This window comes from Boleophthalmus pectinirostris, unplaced genomic scaffold, assembly GCF_026225935.1.
Source record: "Boleophthalmus pectinirostris isolate CB_2022bp ecotype Guang Dong unplaced genomic scaffold, ASM2622593v1 HiC_scaffold_4, whole genome shotgun sequence".
NCBI lineage: Eukaryota > Metazoa > Chordata > Actinopteri > Gobiiformes > Gobiidae > Boleophthalmus > Boleophthalmus pectinirostris.
Window position 1 is genome coordinate 2,960,056 of NW_026571353.1, and position 10,314 is coordinate 2,970,369.

At 38.7% G+C, this 10,314-nt stretch overlaps 1 non-coding gene across 1 annotated transcript; it reads right to left on the reverse strand.

Moving 5' to 3' along the window:
• Positions 1–6,130: 6,130 nt before the first annotated feature.
• LOC129411397 (U6 spliceosomal RNA) lies at positions 6,131–6,235 on the reverse strand. The gene has a single exon (XR_008633288.1). It is a non-coding gene; the product is annotated as a U6 spliceosomal RNA (small nuclear RNA).
• Between the last annotated feature and the right edge of the window lie 4,079 nt (positions 6,236–10,314).

Genomic DNA, 10,314 nt, shown 5'->3' on the forward strand with positions numbered 1-10,314 from the left:
TGCGGGTGTTTTTCGCTGTGCGGTCACTGTCTGCTCCGTGCGTGTTTGCATGTTCTGCGGGTGGTGCGGCTTTGTAGTTTACTGAAGTCGTGCTGGGACACCTGAATGGATTCGTGTATAGGGCGCTCTGGATTGTGTTTTTTGATGGGTTGGAGGCTTAAGAGCGCGCCTAATAGCCCAGAAAATACGGTATAATTCATCGTTTAGTGTCATCTTACATTGAGTCTGATGTGATCTTTGAGGCCTGCCCACTGTCTTCTCTCTCTTCTGGATTTCCTCCTGTATCCCCCTCTGTCTGTCCTGGGTTTGGATGATGGCTCAAGTTCAGTTTTAACTCTGGTTCTCTCCATTTCTGGCTGTATGTCAGAGAGCTTGTCATGTTCAGACTGGTCCTGAAAACACAGTTAAAAGATATATAAGTGAAAGAACTGAGGGTGTGCTCATAATATCGATATGACTATATATGGTGACAGACTTCTTGACAATTATGCATCTTGACACATTTATGTACTGTACTGTGAACTGTATATTGTGTCAGAATTAAAAGACCCATATTATACTTTTTTGTGATATATGTTATGATGCTTCCTCATTACGAATACACCTGGAGTTGTGTTTCGTTTCATTCACACGTTTAACACACAAACTCTGCATATTTAAGGTAGTGTTTTTCTCTCAAACAGAAAACACTCTACTCCACGTTGTGATGTCATGTGGTAATAGAGGAAGTGCTCCACTCCGTTTTTAAATTCTATTCACCTTCACTAGAATCATCAGTCCTGGAATTTCCAGTCTCTACTGAACTAAAGGTAAAACGAGCTGTTAGCTTGAAAAGTACTGTTTAATGACATCACAAGGTGGAACTACTCAAACATGTGTAAATGAAAAACACAACTCCAGCTACATGTCTGATCAGGTAAGAACAGTAGAACATGGCTTAAAGCTCACAGGAGTCCATTTTGTGTAATATACGGCATTTAAAGTCCATAAAAACAGCTTAGCAGTGTTACCTGGAAAGTGTCCAAGATGCAGTTAAGATCCTTGAGTTGATCCACGGCCCACTGAAGCTGTTCTCCTGACAGGGCATCTGACTCATATATGACCCTCCTGAGCTCCTGTAGCTTCCTGTTCAGGAGACTGAGCATCCTGTGCTGGCTGTCGCTCTGTGAACACATCCAGACAGAAGAGGGGATGAGCTCAATTTCACACATCAGCTCCTCTCTGTATCTTCTGCTTCACCTGACCCTCTCCTCTGCATCCTCTGCTCCATCCGACCCTCTCCTCTGCTCCATCTGACCCTCTCTTCTGCATCCTCTGCTCCTCTGACCCTCAGAAACACATTTAATTTAATATACAATATATAAAAGTGAGTAGATGGCTAAGCCCCACCTTTCCCAATACTGTGTCCATCTATCGTAGATTTGGCTTATGATTTACATGGAACAATAAACATACATTATTACTTAAGTAGTAGTAAAAGTACGGTGTCTGAAAACTACTTTAAGAAGTACTTTTTAAAAGTTTGAGTATTCACCTCTACTAAGGTTCCATCTGAGTCTGGGCTTTGGCTCTGGGGCTGATCCTGGCCCTGCACACAGCTGTGAGAGAGAAGAAAACAAAAACAAAACAAACAAAAAAACAGATGGAAATGTATCAGTGACTCCATTTGATTGTCCTAGTCTGATAATTACAAAAACACTAATCCCAGGTTTCCTCCTCACCCACAGGTCCTGGTGCTACTCCTTACATTTACCATTTACATGAGTAACACATTTCTATTATTGGGAGTAGTTTTCCAGCACTGTACTTTTACTCTTACTTAAACATTCATACTCTTCATATTTTAACTGAAGTAAAAGTACTCTTGAGTAATGGGTTTGGTTTCTCTTCCCATTTTGGGAAAGTGGTAGAATGAGTACTAAAGTAAAAGTACAGTTACAGCTAAAAATTTAATCAATTACAAGTACTGCTAACAAAACTGTATTTGAAGTAGAATAGAGAGGAGCAGGGGCAACAGTTGTGCATTATAGTCTACTCAGAAACTCATATGACTATAAATATGACAAAGGAAAATTATATGGCTAGAAACACACTCAAGTACAAGTACGGGCTCTACTCACAAAAGTACTACTCAAATAGAGTAATGTGAGTGTATGTAATTACTTTCCACCTGTCTACAAATGACAAAAGCTTTATGCTGGCAGCAGCAATTCAGTAACAGTAACATTAGTGGGGAAATATGTGTTATTTAAGTGTTTCATTCTAAATATTTATTACAGCTGATGCTTTTTTAACAACATTGAATTTTTTTCTGCAACTGTTCTAAGATTCACTCATTCACTGTATTGTACCTTTTGTGTTTTTCATTGAGATGTCTGCTGTTGGATTTCACATCTCCTTTGTGTGATCATCCTTGCCTGTACTCAAATGCAAATGTAAGGTGTTTCCTCTCTGAGCTAAGAAAGCCAAACTGCCAGCCAGACTGAGTTAAATGTGCAATAAATTGTACTTGGGGAAGGACTAACATCTCTTACCCCACTGTTCTGATACCACTGCATGTTTATGATGAGGAAACAACATAACTATAATACTCTGATCTGTAACATAGGTCAGAAAATAGTGTATTTGGGCCTTTTAATCAAGACCAACCTGTATTGATCTGAGTGTTGTGGTAGAGTTAAGTTCCCCAGTCGGGTTTCAAGCTCCAGAATCATCTGCTGCAGTAGAAGTGGGTCACTCTAAAGACACAGAACCACAGTTTAAAAGCAGTGGAATCAAATGCATAAGACAAATGAGACTACACATCAATAATTACATCATTATATTTTAAGAGGGGGTATTTGACTTCTAAAGGGTATTACCTGCTAACACATAACATATTTAAGTCAGCATGTTACCTTTTATTGTTTAGAAAATGCTATATTTGCCGAAAGCAATGTACGATCATGTCTAATATGTCAAATATAACTCCCCCTTCACAGCGTTATTACATTACAATCGCTGTGTGTTGTGTGTGTCACTGTGTGTGATGCTGTGTGTGTTGCTGTGCGTGACTATGCGTGTCGCTGTGTGTTCTGCTAATGAAACTACTGCATATCGCATCAGGTTTGTAAAGCTGTAGTGTTTTGTATCATGTTTCATTTATATTTATGGAGAATTGTTGTGTGGGAGCATAGGTGACGTAGGCGTGTAAGCTGAGACTTGCAGCTAACCATGAGCAGGATTCAGGATTCAGATAAGGCCTTGGAAAGATCACTAGATTACTCAAACATGCATTGAAAAACCTCTTCAGGCATGTTTTTGATGAAGGAACAACGTTACAACATTGTAGAAAGCTCGAATAAGTCAATTTTGCATAAGATCATACAAAAATTGCCTTGTATTTTCTAAAAAAGATGTAGAATATTGATATTTTTGCACTGCATCTCTTAGCTTGTACTGTATTTAGCCAGACTGCCAATACTGTATGTAAAACAAGCGCATATGTGGGGTTACCCAAACACTACCTGTGGAGGTCCCATGATGACACCAATAAACTTTGACCTCTACAGTTTTTGCTAAGGTGCTAACAATACTCAAAACAGAGCACAGCTTTAATCAAAAATATATAAGTGAGTTATAAAAGGAACTGAATTTGGGATGTGCTGGGCTGTGAAATGTGGTATGACATATAGATATTTACTGAGCTGCAGCTGGCTGGATAAAGTTGATAGAATTGTATTTATGTCCTGAATAACTGCTTTTCAAAATCAGGTACCCCACCCTAGCCTCAAGGCACTGAATTAATAAATAAATGAATAAACCTGTTTATGCGCTGTGGCCTGCTCCTCCAGTTGTTTGCAGTATCTATGTGTATCCTCCAGGTGGTGACGCAGAGTCTGATTCTCAGCCTGAAGCCTCTGAACGTTCTGCTGAGCTTGACTTGTCTGAAAAACAGATTAAATACATGAGACACAAAGCAATGGGTGCATGCTGGACTCCACCAGGGCTGCCCTTTGTCACTGGTTCTGTTCATTGTGTTGATTGACAGAATTTCTAGGTGCAGTCAGGGTGTGGAGGAGGTCTGGGTTGGGGACCCCAGTATCTCATCTCTGCTGTTTGCACATGATGTCCTGATGGCTTCATCCAACCAGGACCTGCAACTTACACTGGGGACAGGTCTGAACCAGGACTAAACCAGGACCTGCAACATGCATTTGTGTTGATGGAAGATGGAAGTGAGGTTGCCAGTCTGCACAATCAGTCCCTCACCACCACCACACACACCACATTCATTCTAGGCAGGGCAGGTGAAATGTTAGAGCTGTTAGACAATTAAAATTCTTAATCATGATTAATTACATTATTGTTCTGAATTGTTAACAAGCTTATAATTGTAATTAATTGTATTTAAATAATCAATTGCACACTTAGCTTTTAATAACACATATTGCATTTTCTTTTATGATTGCTTACTTCACTAACAGCTTTCTTTGTAGGCATTAACACTACAAATGTGTTTTGTAAAAAAAAGAGCAGTGGCATTATGAGTCTTAATATTAGCTACTGGCTGTTGTGCTGTGGTTCAGTTTCTCTTGTATCACTGTCTGACTCTTTCACAATATAGATCTCTTTCTGCAATGGAACTATAGAAAGAGATTTTTAAAAGAACTGAAGGTGTCCACTGTGGCATTTAAAAATATAAATCATAGGTTTAAAATGTAAAAATAACATATTTAGACTGTGCCGTCTGGCTGGTCTTTGAGATGTAAAATTACCAAATCACCTGGGCTCTGAGAGACTTATAATACTGCTGCAGTCCAGAGACGATTCCCTCCAAGTCTTTTCTCAGAGCCTCATTGGCCAGAATTTGACCTGTGTTCACAAAGAACAAATGAAACAAATAAAAATAATAAAATCATAATTACAACACACTTTTCTATCATGATCAACAACTTGGCTCATCCAACCGTCCGTTAGCTGCTGCTCCAGCTCTTTGATCTCCTGTGTTTCCATGGCAATGCGTGACAGCATGTCTTCAAGACGGTGCTCCATCCTGCACTAACTCTGGTCCACCTGGTCAGCATCTGTCAAAGCTGAGAAAAGCTTCATTTCAACCATGTAACAAAGCCATTTGAAAAATCTTGCATTTAGGTGCCTCTCTCTGTTCAGCATAAAAACAGAAATATAAACATAAACAAACGTAAAGTAAGAAGATAATGTACACTTAAAACAAGACACAAGAGGCCCTCACATTTCACTACAGCTGGAAGGGAGACCCGTCATGACTCAATACACAGCCATGTTATTCTGAAAGGGTATTATTACATCCTGCTATGGGCCGCTGCTCGTATGGTCGAACCACGTCCCCTACACCTCTGTGTGGACTTGATATTCATACTTGTGTCCTCTCCAAAGGCACGTTTGGGAGAAGCGGCCTGACTGAACTGGTTTTGGGTTCATGTTCATTCAGGTACTGGCACCCCTGTCAGAGGCAGCTTTGTGTGCATGGTTGTTTGCTGTTTGGGAGAGACAGCCTGTGTGCCACTTCCTGTCTGTACTAAGTGATTAAAGTTTAATTATATAGAGCTTTTTGCAGACATAGGTCACACTGTGCTTCACATGCAAAAAGATAAAAAAAAAAAAACTCTATAAAATAAATTTATAGAATATGTTTATATATATAAACGAGATGGGAACACTTTTTCAGCTGCTTTTTAAAAGCATCTACACTATCTCCAATGTGTAGGTGAGGCCAGTTCTTTCCTGAGTTTAGGGGAGACAGGATCTTGTAGTGCACATGAAAAAGAACAGGGAGCCAATATGAGGATGTTAAGATGGGGGTGATATGAGCTCTCCTGCTGGTGCGGGTCTGAAGCCTGGCAGCAGAGTCTGGACCATTTGCAGCCACATAAGTTCCTTCTTACTCAGGCACGTAAAAAGACTGTTATATAGTCTGGTCTCATGGACACAAATCGATTAGCATCTCTAGTTCAGCTTTAGAAACCATCATACGAAGTTTGGATATGTTTCCCAGTTTTCCCAGAGTTCCTTAGAGTAGATCAAAAACACAAGCTGTATTTGGTTGATTATACAGTTATCCATCTCCTCTCTACTGGTTACAAATAAGGGTTTATTTAATTTAGGACAGAAAAATTTAGAACGCTTCACGATTGTACGTGTCATCCTTGCGCAGGGGCACGCTAATCTTCTCTGTATCGTTCCAATTTTGACATATGTGTTAGTAAACAAACACAACATTAACACGCTGCTGTCTCTGTTATATAGGTGTGCTGAGGTACGGTGTCGTCACTCAAGGTTGAATATTCGGAGCTGGATAATCTGGACTTGGCTTTCAGAGGAGCTCTGGGGTGGAGTTCTTTTAAGGCTAGGAAAATGTCTGCTCCGCCCCATGTAAAAAACAAATGAGGTGACCACCTCAAGTAATGTGGAGTAGTATATACTGTTATCCATCTTTTACTATGTATTTGTTGTGCATAAACATTTTCTCTCTGCTGGTTATGAGTAAGCTTTTACGTAAATGAGAAACGCTTCACGAATTTGTGTGTGAGATGCTGGATAATCCGAGTTGGTTTTACAGATGATAATGAGTTCTAACGGAAGTATTTTGTATGTTTTAGAATGAAAAGACAACTGTAACTTAGCTTGATGTTAGCCTTAATGTTTGTTTTTTTGTTATAAGCACATTTTTGTGAAAAAGCTTTTGTACTCACAGTTCAGACACATAACTGATTTATAGGATTCACCCCTCCCTTGTTCATCCACACAACTCCACACCAATTGTTTCCAGGTTTTGCGCACTTCATCGTTGCCTCTGTGCTGACAGAAACTCACTCCTCTGCTTCAGTCCCTCAGTCTTTGGCCTACAGAGGAAATCTTTGAGCGGACCAATCAGAATGTCCACACTTCTCCTCTACCGGCTGTGTGGAAAAGAAGGTCAAAGTTCCTTAAAGAGACAGGGCTGTGTATTCTTTCATTTGAACCAAAGTTCCTCTGTTGAACCCATGAATCTATTCAAATATAGATATATATATAGATATAATAAAATATGAAAATATCTGAGGGTTAATAATAATAATAATTATCATCATCATAATCATAATAATAAGACACATTGGGAGAAATATTTCCACAATATAAATTTCCATCACAATGACATTAAACAGCTCTATCTTACATTTATTCAATTACAGGTGTTTTTATAGCTCAAAAATACCTTTCCCCAGATCTGACCTGTAACTTGGTCTAGTTTGGTCTCCATGAAGAAAAGGTTTAATGCCATACTTTGAAACATTCCAGGCAATAACTTTCACCAAAAAAGTTACACAATGCACCTTTATCTATGAGCTCATCAGAGTAAGTCATTATACAAGTACTTGGATTCATTTGCCAAGCTCATTACCAGACAATTAACCAAGAAAAAAACATTACAATGCACTGGAAATTAAGACTTGAAGCAGCAAAGGCACAATGGTCAAAACATTTCACATGTTTTACATTAATCAATTATTGCGGTAAGAATTACAAAACCCTATTCAGTTTCATAGAAACTGACCACATTGCATTAAAGATTAAAGAGTCTTTCAACATTTACAAACCAGACATTTCATTTGTATGGAAAGGACTGTTATTGTTTAGGAAATGAACTATATTCAGTTACTCTCTTCAGATTGTGCAAAGCCAATTCACCTTATTCTGGAAGTCATCATGATTTAGGTTGTATAATTTTGTATGTGGCCGATCTTCACAGTAAATAAACCTCACAGCGATATAGCCGTTTTAAAGCCCCTCAGAGTATCAGTGCAGTGTTGACCTTTCGGTACACATGAAAACTGAACATTTTACACAAAAAACAACTTTGTCATATTTAAGATGCAAAATGTTTCCCAAATTGTCTATTAACATTAATGGGATCCTTGAAAAAAGTGCCACCACAAAAAAGAACAGTTTAGGAGTATTTAGAGACAAAAGTGGGCGGGGCAGAATAAGGTGGATAGGCGCATGGACCTGGTTTATGCTGGAAATCCAATAATCACTACATTACTGGGAAAACATACTAAAGTCCTGAAATATCTGAAGAGTCCAGTCCCAAAAATTTTTAGTCTGTTCAGCTGACAAATGATTTGGGAGTCATTAAAAGACTTGAGGCAAACTCCTCCGTTAACAGTGCGTTTGCAATCAGGCCCAAAAACGTGCTTTGGGATTCTTCAAATAGGGACGCAGAGACTGTGGAAGGCCACTGTTTCGGCTGGAACCCCCAACCTGAAATAAGAGACAGGAGCAGATAACAAAGCAACAATATTTTAGTATCTATAATAAAAGTGTAACCCCTTCAAACTGTAGGAGCTCTCTTCTCTCTGAGCATACATCTGTTGTCTCATCTCTGAAAACCTCATTTTCACATTAATGGAACTGTAGGTAGCAAAGGTAAGGTAGGTAACAAAGTACAGAAGTAAAATTACAGTACTCAAGTACAATTTTTACATATCTGTACTTTACTTAAGTAAATTTTACAGTGGATATTTTTTACTTTTACTTCACTACATTTCAGAGCAGGTATCTGCACTTTCTACTCCACTACATTTTAGATCTGGACTGAAAAGTTAAAATTACTTTTCTTTTGTGACCTGTTGAAAACGCGGAGACTTATTTCTAACACATTTAATTTCCAACTAAGAGCGAATCAAATACACAAACACAAAACAGAAGAAAAATTTAGAAATCAGTTAAATCACTAAATTAGTAAATCAAAATCACCACATTTGATGCTTTAATTGTTCTAAAAATTCTCTGCAAAATACTTACTTACTTACTTACTTTACTTACCTTTACTTTTAAAGTACACTTTTAAACAAATACTTCAGTACTTTTACTTAAGTAGATTTTTTCATGTGATACTTTTGCTTTTACTTGAGTTTACTTGAGTAACTTTTTGCCCCTGTATCTGTCCTTTTAAGTAACAAAATGTAATACTTCATCCACCACCGATTGTATGTAGTCTGTGCTCTTACTGGGTTGTCACTGTCCAGAGCTCATGTGAAAGGTCAAACCCAGAAAGATTTCAGTATTAAAACTTGCAACCCAAATGCTTTCTCATTGGATAATCGACTTGAGAATCAAAACACCAAATTATGACATCAATAAATACGGCAGCATAATTGGCATAAGAATTGTTATCAGTAATAGTTATTAATTCATCTTATTAATTTTAGCCTTAAAGGTGCATTGAGTCACTTTTCTGGTAGAAGTTAAGTCAAATGCTTTTCTTTGTCTGGAATGTTTCATCACATGATATTAACCTTTCTATCGTCATGGACACCAAACCAGACCAAGTTACAGGTCAGAATGCCTATTTTCTAGGTCAGGGATCTCCAACCTTTTTTCTTCAGTGAACTACTACCTTTACAAAACAAAAATGCCAGAGAGATACCAATTTCAGCAGTCGCAAAAAAATCTGAGTAAATATAAGAGCCTTAGATGGGGAACAGTTAGATGCTTATAAAACATTAACCATTATCCATTTATCAGTGCAACAAATTAGACATCAAAATGATAAATTTACAGTGGTAATTAACCCATTTACACCTAAAATGCCTGCAAAAACCACCTATAAAAAACCTATGCTATTCTAGGGTAAAGGTCCTTATCTCCTGAGGGTTTTTGAAGAATTGTCAACGGCTATAAAAACCTTAATATCTCAGCCTGTGAAGCAGATAAAAACATAAAATAAACTGAGTTTAATCAAATTGTACTTATTATGCACAATACATAGAATTCAGAAATCCCTTGGTGCGCTACTTGGAAGGAGATGGAGAGCTACTGGTAGCTCCTGAGCTACAGGTTGGAGACCCCTGTTTTAGGTATTTCTGAGCAATAAAACCACATATAATTGAAAAAATGTAAGGTAGATCTGTTTAATGCCATACTGTGGAACATTCTAAGCAGAGCAATGACATATCCATAGACACAAGCAGGTGACAGACCTCCAAACGAAAAGTTACACAGTGCACCATTAACTCTGAAGTGCTTCTATATTATCTAAAAGCACTGAGACGCACCTAGGTGAGCTTTGCAGCGTGGGCACGTGGCTATGGTCCACGCGAACCCTGGAAAAAACGAGAAGCGGTCATCGGCAGGCCAGTGCAGTGACACGTCCGCCCTCCTGAACGTGATGACCTCAAACTGTCTCCCGTGTGGGTTTTCAAAGCTGAACACCGACCCTCCTCCCTCCGAGCAGAGTGTCATTACGGCTGGACAGAGCGAGGTGACTCTGTATGAAGCGGGTGTCAGAGCCGTTGGCCACTTCATAACCAC